Raw genomic sequence first — 17,370 nt, 5'->3', positions numbered from 1 at the left:
GGATTTCGCCCTACTCCCTCGTGTCTTTGAAATAGAAGAACATTCCTTTGTGTCTCCTACATTGGAATATGAAACACAAACGTTACACATACAATCGTTCTAGGTAAAACAACATTAAGACGCATAAAGTATATTTTTACTAAATAGATTTTATTATTTTACAGTAATGAACAAAATTAATAAATGATATTAAATGTTTCGTGTTTTAAGACAAATGTAACAATTTTTCTTTTTCGGTGGAGGTCTATCTATGTGCGTGCCATCCCCCGGTCGGTTATAATGTTCCATACACAGTTCTTCATCTTCCTCCTTCCTTTTTTTAACCACCATTCTTTTAATATCGATACGTTTCTCATAGCACATGCTCCGTTGTGCGCGATGCATGCCATATGTTTATCCATCCATCCATCCTGAATATGCCGGCTCTTGGTTGGCAAATTCGGTAGATCGTCATCTTTGTTCAAAACCTCTATATTGATTGGACTGACTGAAGGATAAAGTTTCTTCAGCCATTTTTCTTTCTCAATGCCCTTGACGTATACAGATCCATGAATACTATCTTTCAAACACGAAGCGGCACACTCTTGAAGGCGTGAATACGGCACGGTACCATCGTCCCACTCAAAACCATGATGATTTTGCGTCAACCATTTTATTTGTCTTAATTCTGCTTTCGACAATTTTCTCTTAGCAAATGGAGGCGCAAAGATGAAACATTGTACACGATTCCCATTCTGGAAGATGGCAAGTTCCTTTACGAATAACTCGTTCGTATCGCTTTTGAAGCCTTGAATGTCCACGAATGTTGGTACGTTCATTTTGATTAGTTGAATTTGTGGCGAAAAATGACTGGTTTTGCTGTGGAATGATCTCATATAAACCCTCTTCCACTTAAGAGAGTTTGCGCACTACATTGGTCAGTGGATTGTACTGCACGATACGATCGTGAATGATCAAACAGTAAGCGCTAGTATTTTCAGGAACATTTTCACTACACTCAAAATCGATTCTTACATCGATTGTAGCGCTTTTTATCGATTCGTTCTGATGCGAGCAATCAATGACAACGAATGGGCCGTAGCCAAAAAAGAGTATCTTATCGTATAGAGCTCCGTCATCACCATTACTGCACATTGCTCCGTAATATGACTTTCTGAATTTTGCATACATGTCGTAAAGGACAGAGTATCTATTTTTATTAAAGTCAAGATTCAAATTGTCATACGGATATGAATCCGAATTTAAATACAATCGAAAATTGGTGAGTTTGCAGTCATCAAATTTGGTGATATGTCTATTGAGCCTATTTTTTTTATCCGTTTGTAATGCAAATATTACATATCGTGGTTTTTCTAATTGCGTAGCTGCTTTAATGCTCCATGTATGTTTAGTGGTTGCTTGTAACATTGGATACTCGTATAAGCCCCAGGAATGGTAACTCATAATTATCGTTTGACCGTTTTCAAGGATGCGCAACAATGAAAGTTTGTGCCTTTCTTCGAGCGTGACATGTGGCATCCTCCACTGTACTTTGTATAGTTGCAGCGTGTATTTTACACCATCTGTTCCAAAAACAGCGTTTTTGTCGCCTCGCGACCGAATCAGAATCAATTCATGATGCGCATTAATCACTATTCGTTTGTAATCTTCGCAGAAACCGAGCAGCATATTTAAAGGAACACAAAAGTCAAAGTAGCCTCCTGCATTGGGTATGTCTATCCAACCAGCTTTTTTCAAGCATTTTTGATCTTGTCGTTGTCAACGATGCTCCATTTGTTATCATAGTTGTTATTCCAACGTTTTTACAACGATCAATCTCCACGCCGTTTAATTCATATCGAATTTCATCAAACATAAATGCTACGCAATTCATTTCTAGTCCAACTGAAGTTCCTGCAACATTGTCATCGTTGAGAATGAGTTTTCCTTCGACGTAAAGGTAACTCTCACTAGAAAACGTGTACAAATCTTGTTGTTGAATGGGAATTCGTATTTCATCATTGTTTCCGAACGTTGTGTTGGCGTATGGGCTGTAACTATGTAATTCGATCTTTGTAATTCGATCATCAGAAATCGGTAAACTGGCAATGTTCAATGGATCCATCATTTTCGTTTCTTAATCACAAAACCCAACGATTGCAGAAATTGCGCGTTTTTGTCGCTCAAATCTTGCGATGTGTTCAGTTTGGGGATATTGTCCTTACTAAATGATTGTAAAGAGTCATCACCGTTTAATACATGATTATCATTCCTGCAACCGTGGTAATTGCTGCTGCAAGTACAATTTGTGCGTTTGTGATTGAAGTTCTGGTTCCATCCATTTTCTAACGATCCTTTTAGCAACTCGTTCAACGGGGTGCCCAATAATGCATTCGGCGGATTGTTGATCGGTTGAGTTTTAGCATCTGTGTACAACAGCATTATTTCTAGTAATGTTTGGCATAAGTGCTGCTTGTTCTCTTGAAAGGCTATTAAATGAATGGATATTTAACGTATATTAAACGGTCGCTCCTTCTCCACGGAAATTTATCAGATTATCGTTTTGATCGGTAATGCGTATACTAAGGTGATCAATGGCTCTCACGATAACTGGAAGATAAATGACGTTCGTAGGACTTTCCGAAATTTTATATCCTGGCGGCACGCGCGGTGAAAACTCATGAATGGTATGAACACATTGACCGTTGCTATACGCACCAGTTGTAATATTAAATACATTCGATCCTCAGAACATTTACTTTCATAATATTTACGGGTAAATCCGACTCGTGCCATTGCCCCGGCGGTAATATGCGATATGTAGAAAACCCGAGAAGCGATCCTATATTATTTGGTTTGGTAAAATCGATTGTATAATCACTATATATTTCACTTTTCAAAGTGCTGTTATTTGTACGAAATAAAATGATTTTTGTCTTGTCCATTATTTTCTCTTGCATGTATTTATTTAGCGCTTCGAGTTCGTACGAACCATCCGGTATCGTGATCTCACCATCGGCATCAAAGTAAAATTTATTGTAAAGTCAACGTTCGGTATTGTGTTGAAAGCTTGAAAATCAACGAGTCCGAGTTCGTAATTATCATCCTTCAAGTCTATAGGTGGAAAGTAATCAGTGCTAAGCACAGAATTTTTTTCGCTTAACGTAAACGTCAACGACATCTTTGCAACTGTGAAGACTATGTACATCGAAACTATTTTATACACTTCCAGCTAAAAAATGCAAGCAGAGTTGTCCGCATACACTCGTATTGAATTTTTGATACTGCGCGTGATTGTATAAAATCGTTACATGGTTTCCGAAGTAGTTTATTAACTCTGTCGGTGGCCTCAGATTTTCAAAAGAATCGAAATATTTAACACAATTACCTCGCTTTACGTAAGCTACCCAGTGTGTACCAGGACCTTCCGATTTATCTAAATTCACGATACCGCATTCGTTTAAGAACGATTTAGAGGGCAAATTTGTACGCATAAAAACGCCTCGAAAATATGGAAAGTTCAACTTTCGTGCAGAGTTATATAACTGTACATTTGTCATTGCGTCCTGTGGAAGCGTTACAATTTGCCGAAGCGCTTCTTTTTTTTTTTTGTTTAATTCCTTTTCCCCGTTTATATGGTGCAAGGTAAAGTCCATGTCCTTCCATAACACGATTGTGCCGTTTCACTTCCTCCAGTGTTTTCCGTGCTGCAGATGCATCGTTGACTGCCTTGGCGATACCTGCTGCACCGCCGCCCACCGTGCCCAAAGCTGAAAGGCCTGCAAAAATAGGTACAAGTGCTGGAAGAAATCCCCCACGTTTTGCAACTGGAAGTTTGCGCAATTTCGTCTTCTTCTTCTTGTTACTTTTCCGCGGTGCCATTACTTTCTTCTTTGGCTAACTCTTTGGCTAACAATATTCCAGCAACGCGCGCAGACAAAAGTGTTTTCCAATCTGGTGCGAATTCTTTTTGTGCTAATTCGAAGATCAAATGTGCATATGCACATCGTACGACTATCGTATAGGAAGTGAAATTTTTTCCTGGGATGTTTGGGTTTATATAGGTAGAGAGAGAAGTTGTAAATGATGCAATACATTATGATTTATTAAAGTATAATTTCTAACATAATTTGTAACATAATTCTTTTTTCTCTGTTAAGATGCTGCTGATGCAGCTGTTACTATTGCCTGAATACCTAAAGCTACTAATTCGCAATCAATAATTGAATTTGGATCATAAATATCAGTTTCTTTGATATGCTGCACCACCTCTGCAAGCACTTTTACATCTCCGTATCCCCGAACTAATGCAACAAACTCTTTAAATTTTTGTTCCACCGAATACAGTTTATCATATAATGCATTATGCATTTCAACTATACAATCATTTAAAATTACCATTTTCTCAAATGTTTTTTTCATCATGCACGTACATATATCATTGCTAATCAATTTAATTACTTTTTCACCATATAGCACTGCAAATTCAACACTTATATCATTAAAATTAATATTGTCGCATGTATCTTTTGAATCGTCAAAGAAGCTGCATACGTTGTCTGCTTCGGCTACAATCAGCGACCATGTGACTATGCTCAGCTCCAGGCGGTTGTTTCGGCTGTTTGATAATACGAGTTGCGGGTAGAAATTGTCGCCAAGTATATTTATGCCGATTTCCAAATGCTTTGTACAGGAATCTGTCAATGGATATTTTCGGCCCAAAATTCTACATGATAACTGTGGTGCGATTCTAGAACAAATAAATACCGTTTAAGTATGTTATTAGATCAACTATCGACAGCGTTAAATGAAATGTGTTTCGAACACTTACTTCACGTCATTCTGATGTTTTGTCATTTTTTGCGTGCCTCTTCTTCTTGAGTAGAACTTGCGGGGCGCTTCCTTTGGCAAAAAACCTCTTTGAAACTTTGAGAATACATATTTCACTTTTCACAATACAATCTCGCGAATGATGCACTTGCGGTGATGGTCAATTTGGTTTTGCGTATGCTTGAAACTTTAGCAAACCCCCTACCTGCTATAGTCACGAATTGCAGCGTCAGATTTGCTGCGTCAACAAAAAAACTCATTTCCAAGACGTAGAAAAAAGTGTTCTTCCGATAAGAACAAACAGTTCATGGTCATGGAGGGTGGGGGTAGGGTGTTATATTTCTGCCGACGGTGGTGTCAAATTTCAGTTCAAGGTCATGGGGTGGGGGTTGTCATGGGGTGGGGTGTCAAATTTCAGTTCAAGGTCAAGACGTATCATATTTCTGCTGACGGTGGCGTTTAATTTTAGTTCAAGGTCATGGGGTGAGGTGGAGGGGTGGGTCTGAGGGGGGTATCATATTTCTGCTGATGGTGTCAAATTACTGCTGAGTCAGCAAAAAAAATGCTGACGCCAGAGATTTAGAATCCGCATAGAACAACTACTAAGATTTCTACATCTTGCTACCCTTGTCCAACCCCTACTATTCCCATCTGCAGTGATCCTCCTACGCGTAACGTATACGAACTTTCTGGGAACCCTTCCTAACCCTGAGATCTCCTTTCCCCCGATACTCCTCCTTGCGTACTCCCCCGCGAGATATTGTAAGGACGTAAGTGCCACGAGTCCCATCCCCTGTAACGACCCCAATTCTACCCCCTTTTCCTACACCTTAAGATTGCCACGAAACGTGGCTGGCGCCCAACGAATTTGAACTGTCCCGCGACTTGTGTGGGAGGGACTAAGATTGTATAGAGTGAGCCCACAAAAGGGTCACAAGTTAAAGTTTAAGTTATATTTAAGTTCTGTTTTATTTTACATCCATTAAACTTCTGTCTGGTAAGTATAGAAACGCTTCATGGTCCATTACATGATTATTTTATATATGTAGCATTTCTTTATTTGCTATTCAGATATTCATTTAATATAAATGGAGGATTTTCAAACAAATAAAGATTTATTCTTTATATTGCGAAATGCGAATAGAGATATGAATGATTTTTCATTTTTGTGTAATAAAATACGTGAAAAAATTCATATCGCGCCTCAAAATTTGAAGGAATTAGAAACTAATTTAAAACAATTTACTTTCAAATTTAAAAAAAGGTGGGTGGATGCTAATTACACAGAAAACAGATTTCTTAAGAAGCATAATAATTGGTTAGGAAACAATTTTATATATCCCGGTACAATCTCACAAGAAATACCTTCAACAAGCACCGCGGTTCAACCAACATCCACCGTCTCTATTTACAAGGGAAAAAGATCTTCTCTGACTGTAGCAGAAGTAAAAAAGTAAGAAGGGCTAGGTCTATAGTTGACAATTTTTCATTAGGTGAATTGTTATATGCAACTAGAATGAGTTTTAGAAAACATGGTATGCATCAAAAAGCAGAGGCTCTTCGTCGTTTAGAAAATAATGGACATGATAGAAAAATATATACCACCAAACAGAAACAATTTACAACAGAACAAGCGTTGAGCATATTTGCAATGGCAGACTTGTCCAAGTTCCAATATGTAACTATGAGAAACGAAGGTATAAAATATAACATTAACCCTTGGCCGTCATATTATAAATTACTTCTAGAAAAAAATAATTGTTATCCACCAAAAGATAAAATAGAAATATCAGAAACACACGTCAAAATAGACTTACAAAGTTTGATAAATCACACAGTCTCAAGAATAATAAAAATGATAGATAATACAGTAATATATAATACAGAATTGACACTCATATGTAAATGGGGGTGTGATAGTGCAGCAGGTTTACCAAGGTATAAACAGATTCAAAATGAATTCTGTGATATAGAAGACAAAGCGATTTTTATTTCTAGTTTAGTTCCATTAAGAATAGTAAATAAATTGAACTCCAAAATAATATGGCAAAATTCGACACCTTCTTCACCGTGGCACAGTGGTCCGGAAAGCCATTTTTTGTGGCCAAAAATCAATTTTTCAAGTTCATTATATTGAAAAAATGTTTGATGCTATAAAATGACAACCTTTCAAAACTCCCAAATCCAAGATATTATTTATTTTCAATAATGCTGTAATGGGGTACAATGTTCTGTTACGTCGCGAGCGAGATACGGCGCGCGCGACGTACAAAATAAAAAGAAAAAGAAAATGAAAAAAGTAGAGGTAGATTTATATTATTATTTCTTTTACTTTCTGACAATGAGTGGTTAATACGCGGTTGAGAACGGTATTAGCGCTGCCACCAGTCCTAATCGCTTGTGACGATGTTAGATCACTCATGATTAGAACAATAAAAGGAATTAGTACGATTAATTGATAGATTAATTGAGTTCGTCAATGCTCTGGTCCCATATGGGCCCCTCGTATGAATTTGTACGAAGATGGTAGGCGTGAACGTGAAGGAAAGGAAGCGTTTTTGAAACGCAAATGAATTAAAACTGGTTAGGTGTAACAAAAATATAATTTCGGAAAAATAAGCATAACAATAAAATGGTCAGTTAACAGAAAGTACGAGCTGTTTGAAATACAAAAGAAATAAATGAAATATATATGTTTTATCAAGAAAAGTATAAAGTTATATAAAATGAGATCTATTGAATTGAGGATGAATCTAGTAACAAATGAATTATTGATTATTGATTAAATTAAAATTTTGATTCGATAATGCGAGCGACGATGTTCGGTGAACAATTAATACGCGAAAAAGAGAGAACGGTCCCAGGGGGTATATTACCAAAACTACGGTTTCGTGGGGCCGTCTTCTTTGAATGCGAATCGGAATTTTATTTGGAAATATTAATGTTCGATACCTTAAATCGCAGTGTTGAACGGAACGATCTAGTGGGAAATTTTCCAGAACACGCGGTTTCGTAGATCCACTAAATCCAGATTCGTCGTATTGGATAGAAATGAAATGGACAACTTACCAAGCTCGATGTATTATAGTATATGATAAGATTTTAAATTCGCTTAATGGTCGCTGGTGTTGTCTAGAAATCTGGAAGGCGAAGAAGAGATGAGAAAACTGTCACTTGCACAACGCGTTCGCGATCGGCCTTTTAGTACGGTGTTACGGAACGATTATTTACGAAACGATACGAAAACTGATTTCAAAACGACGCAACGCGCAAAAAGAAAAATAATTAATTTAGCGAACGATTTAAAAATGAAATTAAAAAGATAGTAATTGAAAAGTGTGAAATGATTTTAACGTATTCGTAAGAGTCTTTAACGCGGAAAACGCGAACCGCAATCTCCCGGCCCTCTGCCTTTTTCAAGGACTTTACCGGGCAGCTAATTACTACGATTTTCACGCGAAAACTATTGCTCGACGCGAACACGGGCTCCCCGTCACGTACTTCACGATTTTTCGACGAAGAGTGATTTGCCTCAGTCAAGCGATCGTGTTTCAGGATTCGACCCGCGATCGGTACCCCAAAGTAGGGACATCATTTGGCAAATCAGGATACGTGTCGAAGGGGAAAGCCCGCGCGTATAGGTTGGTCTAGGCGCGTTTCCCGAGTTCTCATCCCTTCTTGACCTTTCACGTTGCCTTTGTCTAGCGTTGTCTATTTCTTTCTACCCCTCTATTCTGCGAAATTCGTGCGTCGCAATTCTAATACTTCTAGAATGTTCGAAATGTATTACGACTTAGTTTTATTTGAATTCGTTAATCAAAGAGGCTTTTATAAATGACGTTTCCAGTATCGAAGGAGGTCTACGTTTTCTAATAGATGTTTGATTTACTGTATTGAATGACTATTAGTTGAATACTCTTAATTATTCCGTTCCTTATTCGCGTTTCGGCGGTTTACGTAAAAAGGCAATCGATATTTTATTGTTATTGTTAAATCGCGGATCTATGCATATGGTGTAAGTTAATGTGCTACTAGAGTCTTTATTTTACAAGTTACAGTAAGACGGGCTAACGTTCACAATATTCTAGCGCGATTGCTACAGCGAAAAACCATCAACTGCCCCGTTCGTCGTAACGGGAAAGAATAACCTCTTCATCGGAAACGCAAGGGCCTCTTTTCCACGTCAAGGTTAAACCCTCCATCGTCCTGTGTTCGCTATCTGTATTTTCTGTTTAGGACACGTTGACGTAGCATATCTTTTCCAGATGTCCTCAAGCGCAGGAACGAACAAACAAGGCGAGCCGTGGTATCCAGAAAATGTTTTTAGTCTTACAATGGTTTGTTGCATTTATCTAACAGTAGACTCGCGTGTTAATTATTAACGATATACATATATTTGAAACGTTTTACGTTTAACGTTTCCCAGATGTTCGTTGCCGATGTTTATTGCCTTAGTCGACCTCTTGTCTTGAACGTCGGTTGACAATTTCAAACTACAGCGGTTGTCACGCAAACCCTCGCATTTCATAATCATTCAAACAGTTTCATTCCGTTCGATTCCAATCACTTTCGTTCTTAATCTCATTCATTCTTTGGTGGAAGGACCGGCTGACGCATGCTTTGGAGGTCGGAGGGGTATTTCGGTTGCGAGGTAAAACAAAACTCCCTTATTCCGCGTGGTTAAGCTGGGAAACTTCCAAGTGCGTCGCACTGCTTAACCGCGTGGCGAAAGATGTTGATAGTACCTCTCCTTAACCTTAGCGATTTCGAATTTCTATGTGTTTATTGCTACGCGGTTTCGACAAGGCAATCGTCCCAAGAAAGGTTAACTTCTTATTATTTGAAAAAGACCAATTATAGCCTCCTTTGTGTGCCTCGCCTGGAATTATCTCCAAGTGCTGCGCACCGACGAGGTACACAAATTCAGTATATAGAACGGTTAAACTATTCAACACTATCAGAAAGAAAATGAAAATAGATGTTAGTCTCCATCAGATTGTTGAAAATAATCCGGACGTAACAGTTCTAAAGACAAAATCTCAAAATTTAAAGTAAAATGAAACGTTCTATGTAACAACTCTAAAATATCAATAATTTTTAACAAAAAAAACATCCGACTTCGAAATGCACTAAAAAGTGTAAAATAATTTCGATTTCATTTATACCAATATTCCATAGCTATTAATAATATCTACTTAATCGTTAAATAGGATACCAAATACATTTCAGTTTTCGGAGGCGGCGCAAAATTGAAAATACCCGAATATACGATGCTGCTAATAACGATTTGACTGCGGTATGGCAAACCTGGTAATTAGTAAGTCGTAAGAAAAAAATTCGAAACGTTATAGATACGGCAGAAAACATTCGTATTTGTAACGATTGTATCAGAAGTTGGTAGCACTTCTGATGTACATGTATACTGCAATTCTCGAGAGACCACACTTAACTTTCGCAGCTCACTAGGTCTAAGGACATTTTTAATAACGTGTGTCATTCCTCTCTTCAGCTTGCTTTTTACTTTGCGATCATTTAAATGGTGGACAGAAATATATAACGTACGATAACTGATACACGATGACGATATGGTAAAGATACACGATACAACGAAATTTCTATTATTTTTCAAAGAAAAAATTATATCACACACGTTATTAAAAATGTCCCCAAACCTACTGAGCTGCGCTAGTTAAGTATGGTCTCTCGTGAACTGCAGTATAGTTAATCCGCAATGGGTATGTTGATTCCCGTTGAATGTTGTTTACTTGAAATTATCAAATGGGTCATTTGTCATATGTTGCCGACCCCTGAACTAGGATCTTCCTAGTAGAAGAAAAGTTTATAATTTTGCGCCGCCTCCGAAAACTGAAGTGTATTTGGTATCCTATTTAACGATTAAGTAGATATTATTAATAGCTATGGAATATTGGTATAAATGAAATAGAAATTATTTGACACTTTTTAGTGCATTTCGAAGTCGGATTTGTTTTTTGTTAAAAATTATTTTATCCGAAATTATACTTTTGTCACACCTAACCAGTTTTAATTCATTTACGTTTCAAACACTTCCTTTCCTTCATTTTCGCGCCTACTATCTAAGCACAAATTCACACGAGGGGCCCGTATGGGACTAGAGCATTGACGAACCCGATTAATCTCTAAATTAATCTATTAACTTATTTAACAATTCTTTTATTGTTCTAATCGTGAGTGATCCAACATCGTCACGAGCGATTAGGACTGGTGGCAGCGCTAATACCGTTCTCAACCGCGTATTGTAAACCATCATTAATTTTCTTTTTTTTTTATTATGTACGTCGCGTGCCGTATCTCGCTCGCGACGTAACAAGCCTATAATATGAATTTGAAATATGTCTTTCGTAAATTCAAATAAGTTGTGGGTATGCAGAAAATTTCGTCGAGATCTGCCAATGCACTTAGAAGTTACAAATAATTAAAATTTCTGAAAATCAGTACTTTTCATTTTAAAATGTGACTAGTTATGTTCTTAGATGAATAAAAAGTCGCGATTTTCGAAAATTTTAATTACTTGGTAGTGCTAAATACATTGATCAATCTCGATGAAATTTTCATCATACACATAACACACTTAAATTTACAAATGTCATATTTTAAATTTTCATTGCAACCTCACATAAAAAAGTTAATAAAAAATTGCCTTCTACTATTTTCTTTCACGATTTCAAGAAATTGCAATTTTTTAAAACAACAAAAGCATATATCTTAGTAAATGAATGTGTGTAACTTCTCAAAAAACCTCAAGTCATTTGGTCCAATTTTAAATGAGGTAATCTGTTTTAAACGGTAACCGAACACTGTTTTATTACACTCAGTATACAACCTGTCGAAATACGTTTTCTTCGATAAAACGCAATGTGTCGCGATGTACTTTTACAATCCGACTCTGGTACAAAAGTTGAAGACTATTCAGTTCGAAGAATAATGTAATAATTATAAAATTATACACTGGGCATTAAATAATCTTCATTTGAACCCAATGAAGAATTTATTGGCAATATTGAAAAATTTAATTTACATAAGAAAACCTGTAAACAAAAAAAAATGAGCTTCGTGAAGCAAATAAGGCAACGTGAGATAAAATCATAACGATATAAATATACGAATCAGTGCCAAGACGCATAAAACGACGCGTGGAAATGTAATTGAATATTAAGTAATGCAAATTTTAATTAAATTGCAAGTATTTGTGAACTTATGTTACATTAGATCCATTTAACATTGTCATGAGTTTTGTACTTATACCGCATTGCTTTACGTATGAAAAACGTTGATGTTCCGCGCTGACATCGTACCGTCGTATTCAATGAATGAAAAACTTATTATTGCCGCAAAATTCATTATTTTCCACTTATCACTCAATGTAACGGAAATCTACTATAAGTTGGCCTATTATTGCGATCGTCCTCACAACATAAACAAACATAGCTAGAGCTCATAGACAGATCGCGTACTCAGTTGAAACGAATACCTGGCAACGTTACATCTTCAATTGATTGATACTTGATTAAATCATTTGAAAATTGCTCGAAGGTAGTCGTTTTTAACTAATGATATTGAATTTTATAAAATCCAAAACCGGCTACGTCTGCTTGGAGCGACCAATAATTGTTTGTAATAAATAAAAAACAAACCGACCACGTCTGCTTGGGGCGACCAATTGTTTCTAATATAAATAAAAAACAAACCAACCGCGTTTGCTTGAAGCGATGGGTAGACCTACAAAACATGCATCCCGTATGAGGAAGTATCGTGCGAATGAATCAAACGACGCCACGCAATTACGTCTGTACAAAAATTGCAAAAGAAATACAGAAACACGATGTCATAAAATTATTAACGAACGCCATTTGAGATTATCTGCAATGCGAAAATATATGCGTTCAAAATTATTGCGTGAAACGATAGAGGAGAAAAAACGTCGCCTAACCATAATTTATAATCGTTTAAAGAACGAATCTGTCGAAGAACGATCACATAGGCTTAGATTAATCAGTAGGCGCCTAGCAAACGAATCTGCTGAGGAAGGGTCACGTAGATTGCGATTAATCCATAAACGCTTAGCGAACGAATCTGCTGAGGACCGGTCACGTAGATTGAGATTAATCCACAGACGCTTAGCGAACGAATCTGCTGAGGAACGATCACGTAGACTGAGGTTAATCCACAGACGTTTATCCAATCAATGTATTGAAGAACGTTCACATCGTCTAATGCTCATGAAAAATCGTAATCGTAAAGTATTGTTGCGCCGGGGAGTGGAGCTAGCACTTTCCATCGTAAAATAAATAGAGACGAAGCAAACTAGACTGTCTATATTTCGATTACAAAGGAGTTCTTAAGCAATAGATCCGTACAGGTGGGGTTCCCGAAACATTCTGATTATCAAAAGCCGCGCGGTTGTCTAAGAGACCTCAAGCATCCGGTGACGTGTTTCCGCTCGAAACTTGGAATAGCTTCACATCGTGATTCGTTGACAGCTTCGGACGGAGCAGTCGATGGCTCTTTCGATACATCAAGAAGCAGTCGATGCATCGAAAGAGCGGAAACTTCTCACCGTCGCAACAGTATTTTTAAGGGAAAGTACCGAATCAAAAACCACACGTTTAAGAGATATGCGTGAACTAGCTAAAAACCGAAGGAAAGAACGTTTCCTCCAGGAAGATTACTTTGAATCGGCTATTAATATTTTTGCTGATGTACCGTGTGCAGTGTGTTGCAAGACTTTATATCCGCAGCAACGTTACGCTTTACACACGCAGCCTTTGTCTGGTCTAATTCCTGCAAATCTAATGGAATCAGAGAAGATAACAACATGTTCTCGTTGTCTAAATCATCTTAAAAAGCACAAAGTTCCATCACAGGCATTTTGGAATAAAATGGAACTAATGTCTGTACCTCAGGAGATAGCAGATTTATCGGAAATCGAGAAACAAATGTTGTGCAGAATAGTGCCGTTTCTTAAAATCATGAAAATTCAAAATCGCTTCAGTCAGGATTGGTGCAAAGGTCAAGTAGTCCTACTTGCCCGCGATGTGTTCGAAGTAGCCGAGCAACTTCCAGTCCAATTAAACCAAACCGGTATAATGATTGTAGTGGAAAGTTACGAAAATTTGGAGCGACAGCGACAATTTAAAATAGATGTCGGAAAGCTTCGGGTAGCCTTACAATGGCTATTACAAAATAATGCTTTGTACAAAGACGTACAACCATGTTTTTCAAACATTACCAGTAATATTTTCGAAATAGCTCATGTCATTGAACAGCCGGCTATTGTAACAGAGGAAATTGAAATTGCACAAAGAAATACTGAACCAAACAGTAGATTTGTAGACGTTGGTCAGAATGTAGCTATTTTACGAGGCACGTTTCATCAAGCTAGCGATCGCTTCAGTATCGAATCTCGTGGTAAGCAGTGTACTGGCATAGCTGCAGTTGCATGTGTTGCGTTTCATTCCCTTGATTCTAGTACGTGGTGTACTAGTGATGTCGATTATGTGGTTATAGTTGGAGATTTATAAATATTATCGTGATTGTATTGAAGCGCGAAGTATTTCTAACCCCAACGAAATCAATGTAGACTATTTAGCCGCAACTGAATTATTGCCACGTGTAACATTTAATAATAGGCGAGTCAGTATTAACGTTGACTATGAAATGTCGGTAAATGGTCACATTGATATTGATAACGGTGATGATGGATTTCCAAATTTAAAAAATGGTTTGATTACATTTTTTCAACGGTATATGTACGGAATTCTTACTGCGAATCTTACATCAATAGCCGTATCATGCAGCAACCAGTCGGAGACCACCTGTTATTGGTTGTTTGATTCCCATGCAAGAGGTCCAAAAGGATATAAAGCACCGTTACGGGGCACCTCATGCTGTATGAAATTTACTACTATTGATGTTTTACACGCCACCTTGCGTCGTAATTTGTATGCGAAACATGGCAACAGTAATGTATTAAATATCTACTCATTAACACCTGTAACAATTGCATCCGAGAGAAATAGATCTTCACTGGTAGAAAGAATGCAACATCTATCAGTTGTGACCCCACGAAATGAATCCGACGCAACACGAATTATTTTCGAAACAAGCATGTTACGTTCGATTGACGAAGGTGTTCCCAACATCGATAATATCGTCTCTATCAGTAATAATAATAATAATAACGCAGAAAATGACCCGATACAACTGGCAAATATACATAGAAAAACAGCGCCTCCTTTGAACCTAGAGAGGGAGAGAAGAATTGAAGAACTGTGTTGGTACTTCCTGTTTCCAGATGGAAAAAATGGATTCAGAGAGCATCGTGACATCCCAATAACACCATTAGATTACTTCCAAGCACGTATTCTGAGCAATGACAAACGGTTCCAACGAACAGATTATCTGTTCTTCGCATTATCTGTGGTTGAATATTACCGCGCAAAAGCTAGCATTTCAGTGTCATGTAGAATGCGCCAAGGTGAATATACTCCAGAGGGATTAGTAGACAACATACATCTCACAATGAGAAACATAAAAGGATCGGTATCATACTGGAAACGATGCTGTTCGGAATTAATCGCCATGGTCCGAAGTCTTGGACCGCCCACATGGTTTGCTACGTTCTCTTGTAATGATCTAAACTGGCCAGATATGTTGAAGGCATTACTACTATCCGAAGGTCTATCTACGACCGAACTTGAAAACCTAACGTTTGCAGATCGACTACAGTTGGTTCAGAGACACCCGGTAGTTATCGCAAGACAATTTACGTTACGCGTAAATGCGTTAATGCAGTATTTAAAAAACTCGCATTGCTTAGGCAGCGTTGTCTGTGCGTTCGTTTTAAATATTTAGAAAACATGGTTGACGCGAGATGCCGGGCGGTCTCTTCGGAAAACCGAAGGGTATCGCAACGTTTAGAGAGAGAAGAACGGGGCACTCATGCCTCGATAAAGAATTCGTTAACGTACCTCGGGCGCGACCGGTCGAACGGGTGATTTTGTATCGCGTTGTTAAATTCAATAGCATTTTATTAATTCAAGCTCAAGGCCCTGCTCGCAACAAAACATTATCATTTTGACGTCTCTGATGACGTCCGGACGTCTCCTTGTGCGGGGGACTCTAAAGCCGAGTATCCACCTGTATCAAACGCCCGTATCGTATCACCGTTCCGAACCCTTTTGAATAGGCAGACGTTGCCTCGTTGCATGCCACGGCGTGCTACGGCTCGGACAATATTTCTTCGTTTCTTGAAAGAAACTCCTATAGGCGAGAAGTTTCGATTTCCTGCATGCTGTTTCTTTATTGTAATTGTCCTAACCATATCGTGTTTGGTATCATTTTAATCAGAAAAACGTCACAACTATCTTGGTAACAGTTTTATAAGAAAAAAATGAAAAATAACAAAGTTCAGTCGTTGCATTCGTATTATCTCACTGATATATCCGATTCCAAATCATATTATCTCGTGCCTCAAGTGTCATGTTTCCACTTGACATAGCATTTCGGGCCTTCGCCTGGGTATGTTGTTTTTACGTTTCAAGTGGTCTCCGAACCTATGCTTTGAAGAGCAAGAAACCGACAATTTTCGGATCGGCCCGTTCCTTCACCTCCGTATCACAGCCCAATAGAACATTCGATACTCGGCAACGGAAAAATCTCTGGAAAATTAACATTGTCCTTTTTCAATAATCACAGAGGTTCTTATTAACATTGCTCTTTTATGTACAGCGTATCACCGAAGATAATTGATCTGTTTAAATATATTTAGACGATAAAATTTGTCTAAATTAAATTAGATTAAGTTCATAAATAATTTCATCGATTTTGAAATGAATCCAATAATACCGCAAGATTTCAAATAAATTGAAACCCAAGTGACGGCACGAAACGCTATGTCAAGTGCAAATGCATAAACCTTTCCTTCGATGCAACGGCAAAGAATCGACAAATTTTTCGGATGGGTCCGTTGCCTCCGTTCCTTTGGAACGGCACGCAGCAAAACGAAACTCCTCGCCTGTAGTGGCCCAGTCCTATTGCCGAACCGTTTCTATCAAAAAACGAAGAAATATTGTCCGAGCCGTAGCACGCCGTGGCATGCAACGAGGTAACGTCTGCCTATTCGAAAGGGTTCGGAACGGTGATACGATACGGACGTTTGATACAGGTGGATACTCGGCTTAACGGAGCCTGGTTTCCGTATCATCATAAATAGACGTCTTCCCGCGCAGGAGTCTCCGACGGAACCTGGTTTCCGAATCAACAAAATTCAAACCAATAGGGGAACTGTTTCCCAAAAAATCCGAAGTCACGCGATTATTAATCGCTGACGGGCGCCCACCATACGTGTACACGTTAAAATCAAGGTTCACACGCGATACACTCACACATACAATTACATTCTAATACGGAATATCAAATTTGTAATCAATAATCAAGGGTTTTTTATGCCTTTTGGCTTTTTCCCTTTAACAAACGAAACCAAGGGTTTTTTTTATACCTTCGGGCTTTTTCCCTTGCGAA

Source organism: Osmia lignaria, chromosome 2 (assembly GCF_051020975.1).
Source record: "Osmia lignaria lignaria isolate PbOS001 chromosome 2, iyOsmLign1, whole genome shotgun sequence".
In the NCBI taxonomy this organism is placed as follows: Eukaryota; Metazoa; Arthropoda; class Insecta; order Hymenoptera; family Megachilidae; genus Osmia; species Osmia lignaria.
The sequence above is the reverse complement of the archived record's forward strand: the minus strand, read 5'-3'. Positions refer to the sequence as shown.